The sequence below is a fragment of the Aricia agestis genome, chromosome 1 (assembly GCF_905147365.1).
Source record: "Aricia agestis chromosome 1, ilAriAges1.1, whole genome shotgun sequence".
Lineage (NCBI taxonomy): Eukaryota > Metazoa > Arthropoda > Insecta > Lepidoptera > Lycaenidae > Aricia > Aricia agestis.
In genome coordinates, this window is record NC_056406.1 from 25,275,359 (window position 1) to 25,298,900 (window position 23,542).

The following is a 23,542-nucleotide window of genomic DNA, read 5'->3' on the forward strand; positions in this document are numbered from 1 at the left end:
CCTATGGTTTAAATGATTCTTGTTAGCTAGTTATAGTAATTTAAATTACTTAAAATCAAAGCAGTCAGTGGATGGGAACATTTACATTGGAGAACAAGAAATTTTCCCTTAATTCACTGCATTTAGTTTTAAAAGTAGTTGAAAAAATTACCTTGTTTGGAATACGTTCATAAAGTATTGATTAAAAAGTAATCAAAAAGAAGGCAAGGTTCCACCGAGATTTGAACTCGGATCGCTGGATTCAAAGTCCAGAGTGCTAACCATTACACCATGGAACCGTTTTGTTGGTGGAGTCTTTGTTTGAAATTTTCGGTAGCTTTAGACAAGGGATTTTAGCTTTAAAAATCGGCCAAGTGCGAGTTAGACACGCGCACGAAGGGTTCCGTACCTCAATCGAGCAAAAATGGCTATAGCGATTCTTGAGATACAGCCTGGAGACAGACAGACGGACAGATAGACGGATAGACAGACGGACAGACAACGAAGTCTTAGTAATAGGGTCCCGTATTATCCTTTGGGTACGGAACACCTAAAAATGATCTTGATTTTTGTGCCCTATTAACCCTTAATTCGACGGTTTTTTTTTTTCGCGATTTTTAAATTTTTTTGTTCATATACCTTTCCTTTAGTATCTAAAGATGTACAGAAAAATATTTGAAAAAATCCCTTTTTGTCAATTTTCGAGAAAATGATAGTGTAGTATATTATACATTGCCGGGTTCCTACAAAACAAACTTCCAATTTATAATATTTTTTTAGAAATAAAATAAATTTAGAAGAATTAATTTGTTTTTAGGCTAAGTTGGGACAAATAATAGCTGTTTCTTTAGATTGTTATATCGATTTGCTTAAACAGCGACATTTATTGGGGTTGGTAAAAGCGCAGTAATGACAGAAACTTTGAAAGCTCTAGCACAATGTTTCATGACCTATAATAAAGTCATATGCCTAGAGAATCATAGGATAAACATTGGAAAAGGTAATATTATATCAAAAACCAATTTGGTAGCCATCTAAGTGCCTACTAAAAGTGTTTTAGTCAAGGTGGTTGGTGAGGGTTTTCATCTAGACATCTGGACTTTCACGTATTTTTTGTTAAAAAATCATTGACGACTTAAAAAAAATGCCTCAAACTAGCAATTTACCAATTTTTACAAAATTATCAGAAAAACTTTTTTTCAGTAAGCTATATCTCATTCAATGAGGAAAAGAAAGCTTTTGTAAGAGCTTAGAGTGGGTAGAAATGTTAAATTCCTAGAATAAACAAATTATTTTTCATAGACCAGTACAAAAGTAAGCTAAGACTAAAGGGGCCGAACAATTTTCCCATATATATTATCAAATCTGAGACCAAATATCGAAACATTAAGTATAATGAAGACCATGAACGAAGTATAAGTCCAATAAGTCCAACAGCTCCAGATGCAGCAGTTAACAGGTCCAGGATGATAGTACCGACTTCACCTTTAATTCGAGGAAGTAAAACCCGCTATACATAGAATTTCGTAGTGTGATTTCAGAAAAGCGGCAATGTATAATCGGCTAGACATATACTTTAGGCATAATTATAGGTATGATATGAAAGCAGATTTGTCCAAATTATTTCTCAGTCGCATGATTCAGATAGTTGACAATTAATAATTATTGCTAAAGTGTAACTTAGACCATTGTAAATATTATAAATAACATTATTTAAAAACGTATCCTGCAAACGGTCGACTTTGGTTTACACTTTTAGATTTTTTATGTTATTTTTATTCGAAACATATACAATAGTATTTTTTTATAAAAACTAGAAGAGTTTTTTAATAGTATAATACAGAAACCTCATTAAAATATGGAATAATTTACGAGCAAGATTTTTTTAAAGTAAACGTATAGCCCGCTATTTAGGGTCGAATTAAGGGTTAATGATTCTCAAATTTTCGATTTCATTCAAGTGTCTAAATACACCATGCCGAAGTTCCGTTCTATAATTCTATCTATTGTAATAATTTGAGTTGTAGTAAATACTTGTAATAATTGTAATTGTAGTTACAGATGTTTGCCGCTAAAATATCAATTGAAATTAAATTGTTGATGTTACTTACATTGCAATGTATTGCATTTATATCATCCTTCTGTCTGAAACTCTACTATGTATACTTAGGTCAAAAATATTGTGATTTATGACACACTATCAAATCTTAACAAAACAGGAAACATGAACCTAAAAGAAATTCCACCTAGTTGAATAGAATTTAATCACTTTCTGTATAAATAAAGCCAACGTACTCGTATTACGACAAATGACACGAAAAAACCTTTAACATGTCAGCCCGTAACCCAGTAACGGCCAAGCCTGGCCTCCTGGGCCCCGTAGGTTTTAATGAAAAAGCATCAAATTTCATAATTGACGCAGCCCCCGCCCTGGTCTAGCGGGAGCCACAATTTATTAATCAGAAATAATAATTCACAGGTAATGTCCACTGTTCGTGCGATAACTATCTTGGGGAATCGAAAGGGTTAGGTCCGGAAATACCATAGATTATTTAACTCCAGTTAATGAATGAAAGCTACGTATTAGTAGCGTCGCGATGAGCGTCACGATTTAAGATTTAGAATGATGAACTCTCTCCTTTCACAATATTAGGTATGTATCTCTAGAGTCCTATTCGTTTACGTAATATTTTATTGAAATTCAATACTGGTTAATAAATAATAGGTGATACGTGATTGGAAAAATGAATGACAAGAAAATCGTCTTACCATATTGTTTTAATCTTTGTACAGTTGTACTCAAAAATTAGGCGTATGGAAAGCTACTAAAACTTACGACTCAAACAGTAATAACGCTTGTTTACATGTAAACACTGGTTAACATGTAGCAACTACGGTGCAACTGGCCCCACATAGATTTGAAGTGACACGCTACTCAATCCCTTGGCGCTGCGAACGAAAGAGTTGACTTTTTTTTAATTAACCTAATCAGTTAATTCAAGGCGCGGCGTATAGTAATAACCGGTAATAGACGGCGGTTAAGGTTTCTGTGCATAGCGCCCCAGGGACACAATCCATGCACTACCAAATTTCAAATCTTGCTTTGATATGCTTGATGGCGCGATTTGAATGGAATTTAAGACTGTGGTGGAACTGATTTTTTTTAAACCCCTTTATGACTTTGGTGATAGGTTATTTAGTTTTGTACGTCATATTACCTATAGAACTATTAATATGAGATGGGAGATAGTTATCATTGCATTGCAATCGAAACTGCTCTGCCCATTTTGATGGTACGGATTTTTTTTTATTTAGTTGTCTGTTGATAAATGCCATACATTACATAATGAACGTATTTAAAAGTTGTTGTAGACCTATAATTTATATATTATGTACTATCGGTAAACCTGTCGCTCGAAGAGGGCATGCGATGAAAAATGCCCTTGAATCCTAGACGTCCTAATGTAAAGGCAAATTCAAAAATTGGTCTGTCTGTCTTTCGATGTACATTTTACTTAGTAGCATCAATATTTAAAAAAAGGTTGATCAGAGGGGTTAGTGCGAGTTTTATTCGATCGGACGCATCGAGCACGTTAACGCGAATTTATATGGGATCAAAGCAGTATCCACGTTAGCCAGTAGATGGCGCTTCTTTGATTCCATATAAATTCGCGTTAACGTGCTCGACGCGTATGATCGAATAAAACTCGCACTAACCCCTCAGGGTATTCCATTTACCAAACACTAAACGTATCCGCAACCTACAATTACTTATATTTTATTAATAGCTGTCAGAATTCAGAAAACTCTTTACATATCGACATGCCAAAGGGTTTGAGCGCCAAAAAGAACTGCAAAAGCGGCATCCACACTACCATATCCATACTAATATTATGAATGCGAAAGTCTGTCTGTCTGTTACCTCCTCACGCCCAAACCGCTGAACATATTTTGCTGAATTTTAGTATGGAGATACTTTGAGTTCTGGGAAAGGACGTATCACGTAGGTTACTTTTCAGCCCGTAAAATGTACGGTTCCCACGCGAAAAATGAATTTTGGCGAAACGGAGTTGCAGACGTCTAATAAGTCATTTTGACCCAAACGTCGCTTATGCCTTTTACCCGTTTCGGAAGATGGTCCCCCGTCGTTTATCCCTCATTGTAACTCGATAAGATATTTATTGGAAACATTGGAAATGGAATGGCTCCTTGGCGGTTACGTCCGCGTCGCTAACGCTCACGTCCGTTATTTTACATTTTTATTTTGTCAATATTTAACGTGCTGCCCAGGTATGATATACAAGAGCTTAGGACGGATCTGAAGATATTGAGTTTCAAATAGAGCCTGTGAGGTAAGTATAGCCATTTTGGTGTGGGCCTCAACGAAAGGTGCGAACGCGGCTCTACCTTAGTCATATATATTTGGTACTTATGCATTTCTAGATAAATTTTTTCTTGTTTCGGCCTCTTTAGACTCCTTTTTTAATGTAGGCTTAAGGTGCTCTGAGGAATTATTCGCAATCATACCTCATTACCTTGATGAGTGGCAATCTAACACCGTGCGTTTCTCGCGTAACCTTCTGCCGCGCACTATAAAACTCTGGAACGAACTGTCACCAGCAGTATTTCCGGACCTATACGACCTGCAAACCTTCAAGAAGAGAGCGTATTCCCCCTTAAAAGGCCGGCAACGCACTTGCAGCTCTTCTGATGTTGCGAGTGTCCATGGGCGACGGTAGTTGCTTTCCATCAGGTGACCCGTTTGCTCGTCTGCTGCCTTATTTTTATATCATTTCTGTATGCACACTTTCTATTTTCTAAAAGAAAACTCTAAAGTCTTGAAAAGTTTTAAAATATTATTATGTTTTGACTAATTCAGTCTTCGATCACATTATGTGATCAAAGAATTCAGTATAAATAAAGTGTAAAATATACACAACTTTAATACTTATTACAGAAATTTTTGATTGCGAATATAAAAATTGTCTTCTCTTAATACAATACTTATAAATTAAGAATGTTGACCGTAGACAGTAACTTCACCGGTTAAAATCGTGTTCAAAATATTTTATTTCAAAAGCCCAAGACATATCTCAAGATATATCTCGTGCACCGCAGGGAGTCCGGACATCCGCGTCGATGCATCTCTGAAAGGCTTTTGAGTCCATATAAAATATTTTATCGCCCCTTTCCAAATATAACAGCAAAATGTCAAATTGGAATTTGTAGGAGAGCTGTTTTATTCACTTTGATTAAAATGTTAGCAGTGAAATCGATTGACATACTTGCATATTTAGATTTACTATCGTTTATGATATTACTTAACATGCAAATGTGATGCAATCTATTAAAAATATCCACAGCCAAACATACGTATAACCTCCTCCTTTTTGGAAGTCGGTTAAAAGTGTTTATTAAAATAAAATTAGATTTATTTTAAATATACCAAGATAACGTAAACTCGCACATAGATTTAGGTTATAGTAACCCAGATGTAAGTATATTATATTATGTATATTGTAGTCGTAAAACATAAGTATATATATATTCTGTGCAATTGGGCCTAAGTACATTACACATGTGAAAAATAATAACATTTATGACTCAGCCTTATATTTGAAGCCTAACCCATTGACTTGTCTATACCTACTAACTGTCATTACAGAAGACAATAAAAGAAGAGAAATGAGAAAAGTGTGCGAGAAAAAGAAATTTTCCGAAACAAATCAGTCACCGGTTGACGCGCGGCCGCGACAAGTATTTACGAGGGAGCGTATGAAAAAAGTTGAAACTACCCACTTTTCATTTCAAACGCAATCTACGTGGATGGCGACAAATGGTCTTCGGACCTGACAGCGCTTCTGCCCCTTTATTTTTTCCTTATTCCCGTAATATGCATTCTTAAAATGTTCTCGTGTTTCGTGTTTGTTTGTGGAAATCATTGACAAAAAATTACCACGCTATGTTCAGAGTAGACAGAATGATATGTCTATTGTGCTATGTTGTACTTGTTGTGAGATCTATGGTTTTTTAGTGCATCAATGTAAAATATACCTGTAGTTTGCATATTTGTAGATTACAAATTACAATATTTTAAGTGTGTCAATATACAGTAGCTTAGAAAACGTAGAGGTGTTCGTACATTTTTGACGACCTCTGTGGTTCAGTTGGTGGGCTGTTGGTAGCTCAAGCCGGGGGTCGCGGGTTCGAATCCCGCCGACGGAACAAAAAGTTTTTCAAAAGTTCCTGGATGTGTATTAAATATGTGTATCATATAATAAAAAGGGTAGTATTTAATCGAGTGACTGTAAATTACAGTTTTAGGTGTCAAAATTACTAAATTTGGGTTATAGAATTACTATTTGAGCGACTGAGAGTGAGTGACGAGAAATTAACAGAACAGCTACTTAGAAATTATTTATTTGAGTTACTTAAAATACAAAATGAGCAGCTTTATAATTTTTGAGCGACCTAATATCTGTTTGAGTGTCAACGTTACGTCCTGCATTTTTTCAATATTTGGCAAATGTAATTTTTATACTGAGCGGCATTTTATCTTAAATGTGTTTCTAATACAAAAACCACTTTGAAAAATACACTGATGAGAAGAGTATAATGAGCACACATTAAAACAAAAAAAATGAATATGAAATAATTATTTGATAAAACACTTTTATTCAGGGACTACTACGGACAGGGATAGAACAATTTTTTTTTATTGCTATCAAGCAAATTTTTTGTGAGTAGCTTCATTTGGATAAGAGGAACAACAATTTTATATGTGAAAAAAAAGTGGTAGCTAACAGAGATAGAAAGGATTTCATACTTTGATTTGATGATCCGAAAATATTATGTGTTTTTCTATTTGTAGGAACTTAAATGATATAACGGTAAAAGTTTAGAATCATACCCAACGATTTAGGGGGCATGGGAGGAGGGGGGGGGGGGGGTAAACCCCGTTTATATTATATAACTACTTCTGGGTGGTTTACAAAAAAATAACCACGATGGCCATAACCATCTAACCTAACCCAAAAAAGTCGTATTGGTCCGCAGCCCAATTCACCTGACTGCAACGATTCGTCGCCCCGCCCCCAATATAAAGCCTCAAATAGAATATCAGTAACCAATTATCATTAATAAAGCAGCTCACAAAAGTTTGCTCAAAATGAACTTTTTAGTAGCTCGTAATAAATAACCTCACTTAGAAAAATTGAATCTATAATGACGTGGGAGAGCCATGCTTCGGCACGAATGGGCAGGCTCGACCGGAGAAATACCACGTCCTCACAGAAAACCGGCGTGAAACAGCGCTTGCGCTGTGTTTCGCCGAGTGAGTGAGTTTACCGGAGGCCCAATCCCCTACCCTATTCCCTTCCCTACCCTCCCTTATTCCGTTCCCTTTTCATCCCTACCTTCCCCTATTACCCTATTCCCTCTTAAAAGGCCGGCAACGCACCTGCAGCTCTTCTGATGCTGCGAGTGTCCATGGGCGACGGAAGTTGCTTTCCATCAGGTGACCCGTTTGCTCGTTTGCCCCCTTATTTCATTAAAAAAAAATATTGAAGTTGCCCGCTATGTATTTCCAGTCGCTCACTTAGTAATACAGTCGCTCGGATAGAATTTTAATATCTGAAATAGATTAATCGCAATCCACATTTTGTAAGCTCGTTCTGGATTTTATTATAAATTAATATTAGTCGTTAGTTTAGTTTATTTTTCGCTTAGTCAAATTAATACCGCTCATGTTATTAAAACAGTATGTTCATCATAAGTCGCAAAGTAATTTTTATTCGCTCGTATATTATTATTTCCCTAATAAAAATCTTAAATATATGTATAGTATAAACGTATTAAATAATATATTTCCGTTGTCTGGTGTAACACAAGCCCTTCAAGTACTTAGCACGGGGCCAGACTGACTTGGTGTGAAGCGTCCATAGATATTTTATAAAAGTTTCTATATAGGCACCTTAAATTAAAAAAAAAAAACCTCTTCGCTAAGCGCTACGCTACGCTGAAACTGCAAAATCTATTTGAATATTTGTACACCTTCTACACGTCGTCTGGTACCCGAAACACAAGTCCTTCAGGTACTTTTCACGGGGCCAGACTGACGTCGTGTGAAGCTCCATAGATAATATTATTATTTGCAATTGATGACTACTTGTTAGAGGTGTAAGTAAGTCCTTGAGCTTAATTCATTTAGCGTCAAACTCCTCTTTTTATCTTTTTCAAACTCAAACTCCCTCACCCATACATACTAAATCCCACAGAGTAGAATCAGACCACAATTCCATTTACACACTGGGACGATTTGTCCCGGCGACGCGCGGCGACATTATTGCGGGCAAGACTGATGGCACCAAACTTGGCCGTTTAATAAAATATTCACCCTGGGATCACTCGCCCCTGAATAACTCCTTTAGACAAATCATGCTGATACGGACGTACATACTTATGTATTGTAGAGACTTTAATATGAATCAATATGATCAAAATCGAAGACTGATTCAAGCATCGCATAATAACTGTGTTAGCAATTAGCTAATTTAGTTTTATGTAAGAATTTATATTATGTGTACCTTTAAGGCTTCGAGTCCATTCATGCGAACTCTCCACGTTGGCCCGTAATCGACCTCCTCGGCTGGCCCTCCTGAAGAGTTCCTCATTTAACATGATTTTGAATTACCTACCTGTTAAAAAATATAGGTTCCACCGAGATTTGACCTCGGATCGCTGGATTCAAAGTCCAGAGTGCTAACCATTACACCATGGAACCTGATGATGATAAGTAGGTAAGTAATCAAATATTAATCGAGATGAATATTCAGATAATAAAAATTAAATTAATGTGATGCAGTTGTACATTTTGACATTTGAAACTAGTATATAAACATACTTTTGCAAATGTGTATGATTCATTCCTGTGTGGTGAATGGTGATTTAGTTATTATTATCTATGACTCTATTCACATCTGTTGAAAGTCTACTAAAACATTATTAAATTCATGGGCGTATATAAGAGGGGGCCCCTGGGGGTCCGGACCCCCCCCCCCATTACTATCCATGTTACTTGTCCAATCGACAGTATATAATATGCCTACCGCACCGATTTTAATCGGCGAGGTACATGTATTTTTTTTATTTCCTAAACACGTTAACTTTTTGCTGCTGCGGAACCCTTCATAGGCGAGTCCAACTCGCACTTGGCCGCCTTTTTACGTTAGGGACCCCCCCCACCTTATCAAAGCTATAGGTTATACGCCCGTGATTAAATTAATAATAAGTTAGCGTTAATTAAGAAAGTAATTGAAATCTAATTCGTCATTTTGTTTCCTCTTTTCATTTCAATCTGGCCTAAAAAGAATATATCCTAGGCATTAAACAATAAAGAACTTTACTTCGTAATTAATGTCACTCGCCAAGACGAATATAAAACTTCTTTCCAAAATATTTGACCAGATTATAAGGCTAAATGCGCCAAAAATATACATGCACTAACAGAAAAGTTGATTCATAGGCTGATTGCGAACCTAAGTAATTTGGTCGCGCAATGTCAAACCCAGCCAACTGATCACAGCAAACATTGAATTGACGTAGTCTGACCAAATAATATTATAGATTCGCCATGAATGAATCAATTGTTGCAATAGTACATACTCGGAAACAAAACTGTTCCAGCGTTCGAAAGAAGCAGGAAATATCGTTCGATCTTTCAGCTTCTCCATTTCCCTACCAGGATTATACAAATAGCGAAAGCATGATGTATCTCCGGGGAAATTCCGCGTCAATAGGAGTTTTACAGTGGCATCACTCGCGAGATGAGGCGCTCCCATCCAATACCATCGCCAAATCTTAATCCAATACGCTGCGACAGCGAATGATTTATATTGGAAAGCGATCCGCTGATCACACGGCTAAAATGTCGCTGGAAGTTAGTGTTTTTTTTTATTTAAATAAGGGGGCAAACGAGCAAACGGGTCATCCGATGGAAAGCAACTTCCGTCGCCCATGGACACTCGCAGCATCAGAAGAGCTGCAGGTGCGTTGCCAGCCTTTTAAATGGGAATAGGGTAATAGGGAAGGGTAGGGAAGGGAAGGGAATAGGGGAGGGTAGGGTAGGGGATAGGGCCTCCGGTAAACTCACTCACTCGGTGAAACACAGCGCAAGCGCTGTTTCACGCCAGTTTTCTGTGAGAACGTGGTATTTCTCCGGTCGAGCCGGCCCATTCGTGCCGAAGCATGGCTCTCCCACGTATCGTGCTATGTGGAAAGGATTCAAATATTATTTGACTATGTTCGCAGTAGGAAACTTTATTGACACTCTGAAGTAGAATACAGGAGTTCTTTTAATACTCTATACTAAGACAGAGGAATATTTAATGTAATGCCCCAGAAAATGAGACATCACTCTGCACATTTCTGTGTGGGTGGTTGGAGGACTGAAAGAACAGCGTTGAAGAGTTTTATGCTATATTTTAACTCAGGAGTATACTACTCATGGACAAAAGCAACGCCTTCCTGACGCTATAACTCCAGAACGCACGAACCGATTTCCACGGTTTTGCATTCGTTGCAAAGGTCTCGGGCTCCGTGAGGTCTATAGAAAAAAAAAGAAAAAACTTCAAGAGAAAAGCAGGAAAACAGGGAAAATCATTTTATGGCAAAACAACGTTGCCGTGACAGCTAGTAATTAATAGGAATGTCGAGCTATCAACCCTCTTATCACAATAAACATAGCTCTGTCTACTTTGCTCTTATGATGCTACGTTGCCACAGCCACAACACACACCGATAGACAGACAGATACGTGAAACTCATAACAGCCCTTTTTTTGGAGGGGGGTTAAAATATATTCATTGTTTTGTAACCCCTTCAAATATTTTTAAGTTATTGCATAGCTTTTAAAGCGCAGCGACCGAATCAAGAAATTCCGTAACGAAATAAACCTAATACATGTCTAATGTCGTTTCCACACACACCACATGTATTTTTTTAATGTTATCATGTTTCAATAGTCCGTGCTTCATTTTAGCGCCCCATCTTCCGTCCGCAATTCACTTTGGCATGTACACACCTGCGCGCAATCATGTTATGTACAGCTTACACACTAGGATTTTTTCATTTTTGCATTTCAATATTCATAAAATATCACTTCGATAACAGAATTGAAATCTTATAATCTTTTCCCAGTTTATATTCAAATTAAGTTAACTAATATATATTTGGAGATATGACTAATACATGTTTTAATTATAAGTACAGTTTTCGTAGGCACATAATTATTATATTATATACAGATTTCGTAGACATCTACGCAGTTTCAGGCGCCATTACAGTTTTCGTAGGCACTGAACAGTTTTCGTAGTTTCCTGAAGACATTGTGCACAGCTTTCGTAAGCAACTGCAACTTTTAACAAAGAAGAGAAATCAGCTTGTACCATCGAGGAAATTGATTCCTAGACAGTTGATAGACCAACGTCATATTTTGGTCGGATTATGTCAACTTAAGGTGACGCCTTGATAATTTGGCTGCAGCTATATCGATTTTTCTCAGCAATGACTAAAGCTAAGAAATTATAGTTCATTGTCAGTATTCATCATGTCTTTGTCTTTGAATTACCCATAGCATAACACGATTGAACTTTTATAACACAGAATAATCAATCAAAAATACCTCTGTAAAAAAAGCGATTCCTATTTTGCCAACAGAGGAGAGTGATTTAAGCTTCCAGTACATAGATTGGTTCAAGCATACACTTTAATTTGAAAACAAGCAATCTATTATTTTTTACAAAAAATTAAAACCGACTTCCAAGGTTAAAACAATAATAATATGAACAAAAAGTATTAAATAACTCTTACTCTATATTAGTGCCTTTTTCAGAATTCGTCTAAATCTCAACTATTTCTGTATATACTACAGGCTTATCTATCGGATAAAAAAAAAAGATACATACAGCCGAACGTATAACCTCCTCCTTTTTGGAAGTCGGTAAAAACATACCCAACACGGTTTTTTACTGTAACGCGGGTCGACACCGCAGTTTTTCCATACAAACGATCTCCCCTGTTTCCTCCCTGGATAATGCCGGTACAGTTATGATTTTTTTCCTGAATATCTATGGCCTCTAATAGCATGTCCCTATGTTTTCTTTTTTTTCATAATTTTATTATTAAAAAAGATAAGAACGTCCAAAAACCAAATAAAAGGCAAGATTTTCCTCTGTGTTCAAACACCCAGAAAACAAATTTGGCTAAAATATACAAAAATAAAACAAAACATAGGAACACAGCTCAAGCCTTGCTTTAATTCTTAATGAAAAAAGTACTTAAATCGGTTAAATTTTTGAGAAGGAATCAGCGGACAACGAATCGAAGATTTTCTGTTCATTTATTACAACTTTTGTCGTGTTGTCTCTATCGCGCTCTGCGGTGGGAGACTTGAGATTGGTGAGACAGCAATACATTTTCAAATACCTATTTTCAATTTCTCTCGCCCCTGGTGTATCCTCTATTCATGATCTGTCAGATGGGTTTGACTAAGCCCGGCCGCACATTGTCCGAAATTTCTGATCAGAAACAGTTGAACGTCCGCGCTGTCTCTTAGATTTTATACTGAGCCAAGTGAGCTCGAACTCGCCGGAAGGATATTTCGGATAGTGTGCGGGGTGGCGGTCCGGCGAAATTCAACTGTTTCTGATCAGAATTCGGAGAATGTGCGGCCGGGCTAAACGTGACCAAACTACGTAGGTCTGCCATCTGCCTATGAATCAACTTCTGTGATAGTACATCGTATACAAGCGCGCATTTTTCGGTACACAGTCTACCCATGAGCGTGAGCATTCGGCAGATCTTACCCTGCAATAAACGGGGACCAGCTAACCGCAGGTTGATAAACCGCCGTGCTCTATATCTGAAATATCAGCGGCAACTAGAACTTCAATTAACAGGCCCGTTATTAATGGCGTTGGCCCGATTAAACACAATCCCGGGATCCGCGGAGCCTGGTTGTGTCACGTTAGATAGGCCCCGTAAACCCTTGTTAAGTTAACCAGGATTTACAGATATTATAATGATAGCAACCCAATGTAATTAGTGAAGCCTGTTTGTACCACGATAGGTTTAACCAGGGTTTACAGGTAACAATAATGGCGTATTAAACCCAGTCGTGATCCGCGAGGCCTGGTTGTGTCACGTTTAGGTTTAACCAGGGTTTACAAGTAACAACAACAGGTAACCTCTATAGCCCCTTCGCCAATTTTTGTTACGAATTGTTAATAACATTGTTATCTGGTATTTCAGGAATCAGGAAGCACTAAGTAAGGATTTTAATCCGGCCTGACATCATACCTAACTCAACGTTCAAAGCTATGTGTAATATTGTGATGAAGCATTTTTTAATATTTTTATCATGATTTGTTATTCTAAATCTTCACTAATTAAAAGGATACCAATGAAAACTTAACTGTTTGTCTTTACATTATTTTCAAACCGAATGCGTAGCTATAACCATCACATTCAATACGTCCTCGACCTAACAAACAACTAACACTTGTTTACCAGTTTACCATTTGAACAAGTGCTCCCAACCTGAAGCTAAGCGATTGCACAAAAACAATTAATTAAAGTCGTAATTTGTCGTCGACTGGGGCGGCGAGGGCGGCACGCACTAATTGCCGACGAGAATTCGATGCAATAAATCACGGTTTAATATAGGGCGTCATGTCGCACAGGAATGCACGCCCAAATCCACGGTTAGCGGACCTCGATGTCACTGGCCGGTTTAAATTGTTACGATAGTTTGTGTGTTTTATTGTTTTCGAAAGAGAGCGTAGGGCATTGTCTATTATGGCAAATGTTGGTGCATAGATTTGGTCGTTGCACGGACGCCGTAAAAATAACTCTTTTTAAGGCTTACTGCACCTCTTTTTACACCTGCAGCTTATGGACCAACTACACCAATGAAACATACAGTGCCCTACGCATTCAATATAATAATGCTTTTAGAGCACTGCTGCGGCTGCCGCGGTTCTGTAGCGCCTCAGCGATGTTTGGTTTTGCGGATGAGGATAGTTTTGATTTTTGAAGCTATACTCTGCAAAAGGACTGCATCGCTATGGGCCAGGGTCCGCGACAGCAGCCATAGTGTCCTACGACTTTATGATAAATAGGACTAAATCCCTTTTTCGAATAGAATTTTAACATAGCTATTGCTATGTTAAAGTTTTTTTACTAACAATTTTATGGATCTGAGTAGTCTGAAATGAACAATTTTTATTTTATTTTTCATGGACGTGACTACAGTGGTAAGTAAGCAATTGTTATACTTACTTGTTAGCGCCATCAAAATTAGCGCGGCTCTTACAGGCGAACGCCACTTGACGGTAGAAGCCTTAAGGCTTATGACTAGATGCGGTAGTGTTCTTGCGGCAGTGTCGCACATCTGTTACTGGTGTAGTCATATTATTATGTAATATCATTGGCCATTATTATTGAACAATAATTTATTTGACAATAAGATTGAAGGGTGGGCGCGTTTAATATCAACCCTAGATGGTCAATAATATTGCACAATGGAGAATGTTACTAGGTATGAAAAATTGCTTGAAATTTTGTCACAGTAAAGCCTGTGTGTATACAAATACACTAGTTTTTGTTGCAGTCAAAAATACCTAGTAGTTTTGATTTTATAGGGATTCAAAGTTTCGAAAAATATCGATTCCCGCTAACAGTCCCTCGACCGCTTGTGACGTCATAGCACAATTCTGCCGCGCGGGCCCCATACAATAAACGTGATTTTTTGCTCTATCTCAACAACGGCAACAGGTAGGCACTTGAAATTTTCACAAAGGTCTTAATTATATGTGTACTATAATATTTAATAAAAATATTAAAATAAGATAAAAATTTAAGGGGGCCTCCCATACAAAAATCACTGTGGCGGTACGGAACTCTTCGTGCGCGAGTCCGACTCGCACTTGGCCGATTATTTATTTGTATTTTTTTACTAATCGGACTCGCTCATGAATACACATACCGTTATAGAGCAAAATAGGCCAAAAATTGTGATTTTTGTATGGGAGCCACCCTTAATTTTTTATTTTATTACAATATTATTATTAATTATTAAAGTACACATAATATAATTAAGGCCTTGGCCGTTATTGAGATAGAGCAAAAAATCACGTTTATTGTATGGGGCCCGCGCGGCGGAATTGTGCTATGACGTCACATCGTTACCGGGTGCCCGCGTCGTATAGTTACAATAGGCCTGGAGATACTGACACAAAATTCTTCGTCATTTGTACCAGTATGGCGGTTTTACAGGGGTATAATTATGATGGTCATAGCGCTCGCATTGGCAGCCCAAACGCGTGGGCGTTCATTGAACGTGTCGGATAAATAACGAGTGTCGAACGATTTGTTCCACAAAAATGCTTATATTTTCAGATAGTCGAAAAAAAATAAGTAGGCGAAAGCGTAATGCCATACTTGTCTTTTTGCCTTTACGTAATTAAAACTGTAAAACCGCCATACTGGTACAAATGATCAAGAATTTTGTGTCAGTATCTCCAGGCCTACAACTTGTTTTGCTTATAAATCGGAAACTAATTAACGTATCCAAGTAATTCTTTCACTAATATTATTTATTTTTGACAGAGAATGTGGACTGCTAATAATCAAAATTAGGTAACATTCTCCATTATAAGTGATATTGCACAATCACATTGATCGTCGAGGGGGCCCCTCGACGATAATGCCTAGTGATCTTTATGTCAATCATTAAACAACAGAATGAATACAAATATATCCAACACGAGCATTTGTCGGGGAATTTTTCATTAATTGTTGCGAATTGGGTCGAGCTGGAGAGTGGAGGCTGGCAACACTGGCAACACGTTCCCTGCGGGTTATTTATGAACAGTCACTGAGCTATGTAATAATCTGAGGCGGGATTTAATTTGGCGGACTGATTTCACACTAGGGTTTGAAAGGGATGGGAAGATCTTTTTTTGGGGGGGTGCGAAAGAGATGGACGCGATCGTTAGCGGTTTCAGCAGACAGGCCGTAATGGAAAATCGGCGTGGTGGGTTTCTTTCGGGTGTAAATAAAGGATTTGTTTTTGTGACCACTCCATCGATCTTCCTTTTGTACGTTGAAGTTTTCTGTGATTGCTTTTGTTTCATGTTTAATTACTTATTACGGTATACTAAATGACAATTAGTATTAGTATTATTTACGTTACTCAATGTCTTGAATATCCTTGAGAGTCTCAGCAGAATTGTTATTTTCCTAGGGCTTGTGCAAAAAACAACCTTGCATATTGATTTATTGCATTAGAATGTTGTTGCATTATGTACGCGTTTTACTGTTTATACTGACTATAAAATAATTATTACATACTTATTTCTTCCTCTCCTATAATGCGTAAGAAAAAGCCCTTCACAGACATGGCAAATACATTGTATAATTAGAGATACGTTGTTTAGATTAACGGTCTAAACAACGTCTAGATCTTTATATTTGTAGTAGTAAGGGGTCAATGTAACATTATATTACAAAGCTGAGACACGATAAATCTCTCGTATTATTATGAAACAATTAAAGACGCCGCGCCTCAATTATGCACATCACTATCCCGGTCTAGACAAAGCGCGTGACACAATTGGGTTTAATCCCGGGGATCCTCGGCCCCCTTGATTAATGACTACAACAATACACTTAATGAAGCGTTTAGGCGTTAAATTCAAAATTTTGCCGTTTAATTCCACGCTGCGAGTTTTGGAGTTTGGTTTGCAATTGTAAATTTTAGTAAAGTTACGTTTGAAATCGGAAGTATAGTCTCGTAGATATCATTTGGGTCTTTTTCTACTTACTCGTAGCTGTATATTAAATTTAATGTTGATTTTTAAAAGTTCACACTCTTCTTTCTCAATATAGCTTCCATCATCGATGCCATAGCCTACTGGTTTAGGATCGATATGTCATATTTTTAAACCTGACGAAACCGATAAGATGATAAGGTAATCTTAAAGAAAAACGTGCCAACATTGCCAGCAGGAAAAAAACTTCAAATTGCGTTATGAAATTTGACACCCCAGTGAGATCGATTTCAACGCTACTTACTGAAAATTCAATTGTGGAACTCAATTACTTAGAACACTTGTTAGGCCATTTGTTTGCCGCAACGCGGCCTAATCCCGGCTTATCCCGCGTAATCCCGGATCACGAATCATGACACTATTGTTGTAAGTGTGAAACCGACATAAATAGGCCTCCGGCTTTACGAGACCCCAAGTGAGAGCTCGCAAACGACTGTCACCCCTATTTACAATAACTTTAAAGATGTCTTTGCCGTTTAGTTAAAGTTTGATGCTGTGAAATAGTAAGATGGTATGTCCAGAATTATGTGGTGTAGCATTTGAAACTTTGAGACGAATGTGTTGGGGTTTATTTTCGAGATTGTGGATATTACGGTTGCGCCAGTATGGTTTCCTTTATCTACTGTATTGTTGAAGAACAAGCGATGTGTATTTTGAGTGAGTTTTTATTTATAAATGTCCATTGTGCTGGGTTTATAATATGATTATCTTTGTAATGAGGGGGATTGCTCAAATATTGATATTGCTTGTGTAATGAAACGGCAGAATTGACAATATTTGAGTTACGGTTTGCCAATGCGCGAATCAGCAGTTGTTTTTATTGACTTCCACTTTTCATCAAGCAGGTTCTTCTTTGCTTAAATACATTCTAAATACTAACCAATTTGTGACAGTTATCTACTCCTAAAGCCCCCAGTACACAATGGTCTACGATAGGCCATCTTTAGCATTGTGTACTGTAGACCACGATCACTTGGTGACGTGACACAATGGCGCATGGCTCATTACCTGGTAATCCACTGCCATCGTCTGCCATCATGGCTTGTGGGAGAGCATAGACCATTGTGAAGAGGCACCTTAACAGTCAACCATTTAAATAATATGGTTGACATGACAGACGTTTAATTTTATAGACTTCCGATAGACGCATATATTCGACGCTCGAAAATGTAATTATAGATAACGTGATGCAACTGGTATTATGCAAACAACCACTAAACCTTATGGGCGATAACCCAAACGTCACGTTTACGACCGCGCCCTTCACACGTAACGACCACGAGACGATATAGTTTTATTTACGCATACAAAGGTTTATTGGTAGAAAGTTTTATGCGGTACGTGACTATTGCTGTAATAAAATAATTCAACTAAGATTTGATAAGTATTTTCCCTGTAAAACGCGTGCAATAAGATTCTAATAAGTTTTAAAATCCCATTATGCTTACAACCCTACTAAAATATTTTTATATACCTATAAATAGATGTCCGAGGAGAACATACCTTGTATTGCCTAAAAAACAGAATATTATAAGCTCTTTCTACAACGTCTACACCTCAGAAGTGTATTATGTTGCTTAGCTATATAGCGATTTCTATTCTTCGTAACAACGACCAACATTTAACTTGCTGTAAACCTTAGCTCGATATAAAAGTCGTTAGGGTCGTGTCGTTCCCGCATCGTGTGATGGCCCCCCACGGTAACCGTTCGATAATTATCGGCAATAGCGCATTGACGACACCCGCGGGCACATTCCGAGATGGAGCACTTTAATACACATGTAAATTTACTTTTATTTGTTGCAGCGACGCCATTACACGAATTGCTATTGCCCCGTTAGTGGTTTTACTGGCCAAGTCGATATCGTTACGATGGATGGAAATCTAAATATTTATAACTGTTGTATAGCTTTAGGTTCTTTACGTATCATTCTTAAAAATTTTCTTTCTATATATTATAAAATATTATTCTTATTAGTCTTTGAGTTTCTTTAAGAGCTGTATAAAGTTTTTGAACGTTGAAAAATATGAAAGTTCAAACAACTTTTTCACATATTTCGAAATACATTTGAAATTCGATTACAAGCGTATTGTTTTCGTCTAGTTTTTCTTTAGGCCTTTTTTTCTCTCTATTATTCTCTCTATTATTTCGAAGTATACATATAATTAATTTATTAATTAATTATGTGTATATTTAATTAAGAATTCACAATCTACGTAGATCATGAGCAGTTAAAGAAGAAAATTCTACACATTCGTAACCGCTTGTCCATCAAACATGACCACATAAAGTATTGCAGAATTGTATAGCCTTAATTGTCAATAAACACGTACTGAACTCAGAAGTAAGTCTACAAATCAATGAGGTGGGTAGCAAATGTGTAACACCACCGTCATTAAATCTTCGTTAGCTCACTAGATGGCTCTGAACACGCAACACTTTTTATCAATTAGTCAGTAGCCTTGAAGTTGCCTTGAAACCACGGAGCTACTTCGTATGAGCTCCGTGCTTGAAACATAAAGCAAATATAATGTAATTATTATATTTGCGTTATGTTTCAAGGCAATTTAATTTTTAACATCGCTACCTAAAATTGCTATACCTAGTAATAGGTACTATCGAATAAATTGATTCCTAGGCAGTTGACGGACCAACGTCATTTGGTCGGGTCATGTCAATTCAATGTTAATTATTATTGTGATCTGTCAGCTGGTTTTAACATAACGCGACCAAACTACGTTGGTCCCCCTTCTGCCTAGGAATCAACTTCTCTAAGGGTGGGTTGCACCAGAGGCGTGGTTATAGTTAAAGTTATGGTCAAAGTTATGGTTATAGTTAAGGCTAATTTTAACTTTAACCTTATTTTTGACCACAGAATTTGACAGATGAGAGCTGATCCGATAAGGCTGGAAATGAACGTGGGCGGGGGCGCTGCTGGTAAAGGAGAACTGTCAAAAATAGTTAAATATGGCGTCCATTTTTGACTTTAACCAAAGATTTGACATTTTGCATTGTAGTTAAAGTTATAGTTAAAGTAACAGTTATAGTTAAAGTAAGTTGGTACAACCCACTGTACCTAATGGCAAAATATGCGCCTGTATGTATTACAATAGCAATTTTACAGAAAGCAGAATTAATCGCGCATGATATTCAAAAATGTTTTTAGCGTTTATGGACTATTTAGATTATTAAAAAACCGAAAGTCCGTTTGTCTGTTACCGATTCTGATTGGTATAAAGATACCATGAGTCTCGGGAAAGGATAAAGGAAGTTTTATCCAGGTTACTTTTGATTCGGCAAATAACGTATCTTCGATACATACCATCAAAATCGTGAAAAAAAATCTAGTATAGCAAACCTCTAAGGGTCAGTTCATATTGCATTGAACTCAGAGCTTAAACAATACGTTCAGCAAGTCCCAACAAATCAAACATCGCATGCCGGCCCCTACCACCGTCTCCCGGGGGACATTAGCAATGCTGGCTAACTGCTCTCCTCACGATACTGCACCTAATTAAATATAAAAACTTTCTCTACAGGTTGTAAACGTTAATAAAATATGTTTTCGAAGTCTTAAGGATGAATAGTTAAATGAATGATGAAAATGAAAGCTATACGTGGGAGAGTCATGCTTCGGCACGAATGGGCCGGCTCGACCGGATAAATACCACGTTCTCACAGAAAGCCGGCGTGAAACAGCGCTTGCGCTGTGTTTCGCCGAGTGAGTGAGTTTACCGGAGGCCCAATCCCCTAACCCCTACCCTATTCCCTTCCCTACCCTCAACTATTCCCTTCCCTTCCCTACCCTCCCGTATTACCTTATTCCCTCTTAAAAGGCCGGCAACGCACTTGCAGCTCTTCTGATGCTGCGAGTGTCCATGGGCGACGGAAGTTGCTTTTCATCCCCTTATTTCATAAAAAAAAATGAATGTTTGAGGTGAAGGTTCTGGAATGATGTTGGACTGTATCTTATTTGGACAACATAATAATAATGCGAGTCGGACTCGCGTACGAAGGGTTCCGTACCATTATAGAGCAAAATTAGCCCAAAAATTTTGATTTTTGTATGGGAGCCCCCTTAATTTTTATTTTATTTTAATATTATTATTACATATTAAGTACCTACCTGTTACCATTATTGATATAGAGAAAAAAAGGCCAAAAAATCACGTTTATGGGAGCCCCTCTTAAAAATTAATATTATTTTGTTTTTGTGTTGTTATAGCGGCAACAGACACAATCTGTGAAAATTTCAGATGTCTAGCTATAGCAGTTCTTGAGTTACAGCCTAGAGACAGACGGACAGACGGACATACGGACAGACGGCGGACATCGAAGTCTCAGTAATAGGACTAATAGGGTCCCGTTTTTAAGTTCTTCTGTTGTATTTACGGGAAAATGGCCCACCACACATTCCCACCACTGCAACTCCTGTGTCGCCAGGATCAACAGTTTCAACCAACCACGAAAACCCTTTGATATGATCACAGGGATACCCGAGGGACAAGCTAAATCTTTCTTGGGAAATTAATCAGAAGAAAGGTAGTCGGAGTAGGAGATATCCAATTTCTTGTGTTGTATAACAAATGGTTCTAAATAACTTGATTTAATAAACTATTTCATTTCATATAACGATTTTATTCTATCGACATTCGACGCGTAAAATATATAATTATACAATGCGCTAAGCTATGTCGTAGCCGATTCTCCTGATGTCGTAAGCAACTTTAACCCTAAACTAAAGTGAACATGCAATATACATAAGCTGTCAATCACCCTTCTTTTTCGCCAGCAAAAAGCAATACAACTGGCCATACGCAGAACTTATAAAAGAACCCCTAAAATATTCAAATATCGAACGTGTCGGAATCATTACCCGGGGGCGTGTAGGTGCGTTTGAGATGATTGATTTGTGTCTCGGGGTTGTCGCATAAAAAATGGATGGCCCTGCCTCTGACCATCAAACCTCTTTACTTTATATCTCGAATCTCCTGGGCCCGCCATGTTTACAAACCATTTGCTTTATGTAATTCGGATGCGAATATCTTAAACCCTTTGTGGTTAGACCTTTTTGGATTGACAGTACGCACGTTATAGTTGCAAGATATTGTGTCTATCAAGGGACAAAATATGTGTAAAGTGTCGATGAAAACATATTAATAATATGATACTATTTTTATTACTTATGGAGCTTGTTAAAGATTAATTTAAATTTAAATGACGTTTCTGTATATAATAATATTCTAGCGTCCTATAATATATTTATGAATACATGGAATCCCCATTTTTTGATTTAAATAATTTTCCCGGTCTAAACCTCAATTTTTGCAAAAAACCCCAACTTTAAAATTGTTAGTTACCCACTTCACCCACTCATGTCTTCATTTATTTATCATTTATGCTACAATTCTTGTTTTCTTGTTGCTATAATATTGTGAAGTTAATACTACAGTGCAACAGTGGCTACGGCGTAGGCAGCTGGCAGCTACGCCGCGTCTACGGCCTACGACGTTGTTTAGGAGACTTTTTAAACTTAGCAGTAAGATATTCTTACTTTTAACCGACTTACAAAAGAGGAGCTTCATAACTAAATCTTATATCTTTAAACGAGCAATTCTTGTATGTATATAATTGGAATCTCGGAATCGGCTCCAACGATTTTCATGAAATTTAGTATATAGGGGGTTTCGGGGGCGATAAATCGATCTAGCTAGGAATCATTTTCAGAAAATGTCTTTTTATTCGTGTTTTATCGATAATCGATAAACTAAAAAATATTACTCTTCCTGACATCTATTGGCGAATAATAATACTATTTTGTTAGCAACAAATTGTTTTAACGACCAGCAGATGGCGTTATTAAGTAACACGAAGTCAATGAGTGTTTGCTATACCGAGCAAAGCTCAGTCATCCAGGTACTATTATATTATATTAAATAATTATACACTTTCCTTGCACTTATTCCACTTTATTTTAATATATTTATTACAAAATTGTTAAATTTAACAATTTTGTAATAAATATATTAAAATAAAGTGGAATAAGTGCAAGGAAAGTGTATAATTATTTAATATTGAAGATGAATTTCCACCAAGAAGTGACAGTACATTCAATAGCATAACTATTATATTAATTAAAGAACCCGCCATATAAAAGATCGGACCAAAAAATAAACCTGTCCGAGTTTACGACCGCATGAAAAATATGCAGATGCAAAGTTTTAAATCTTCAGTTAAGTACGTCATAAACCTATAATAAGCCACTGGATTCGGTCATATTTGATGTCGGGCTGGTATAAACTTTATCTGCATATCACTTAGTATCAAATTGTCGTAAATATACGGTTTGTCGTATTTATTACTGCAGTATATGTTGCCTGTTTTATCTCACCGATTAAATTTACGGATTTTCAATTACTTCAAGCATAGTTCATTGATTCTCGTGTATCTGGCGTCAGAAGAAATAATCATAGATTTGCTGACAGTAAACTTCGCATTACATTCAAGTTTTCACTAGTTAAGGTACAATTCCGTGCTACGCGACAGTCGGTCGTGAGCCGCGCGCGGCTACTTTGACTGACGCGCGCGGCCGACGACAGTCGGGGTCAATTCAGACCGCGACGCGACGCGTAGATGTATTTCTAAATTAGTATGGATTTGACAGATTCGCAAG

At 37.3% G+C, this 23,542-nt stretch overlaps 2 non-coding genes across 2 annotated transcripts; both read right to left on the minus strand.

The window, feature by feature from the left end:
* Positions 1-206: 206 nt before the first annotated feature.
* On the minus strand, positions 207-278 carry Trnaq-uug. Its single transcript has one exon. It is a non-coding gene; the product is annotated as a tRNA-Gln (tRNA).
* Positions 279-8,689: 8,411 nt separating this feature from the next.
* On the minus strand, positions 8,690-8,761 carry Trnaq-uug. The gene has a single exon. It is a non-coding gene; the product is annotated as a tRNA-Gln (tRNA).
* Positions 8,762-23,542: the final 14,781 nt, after the last annotated feature.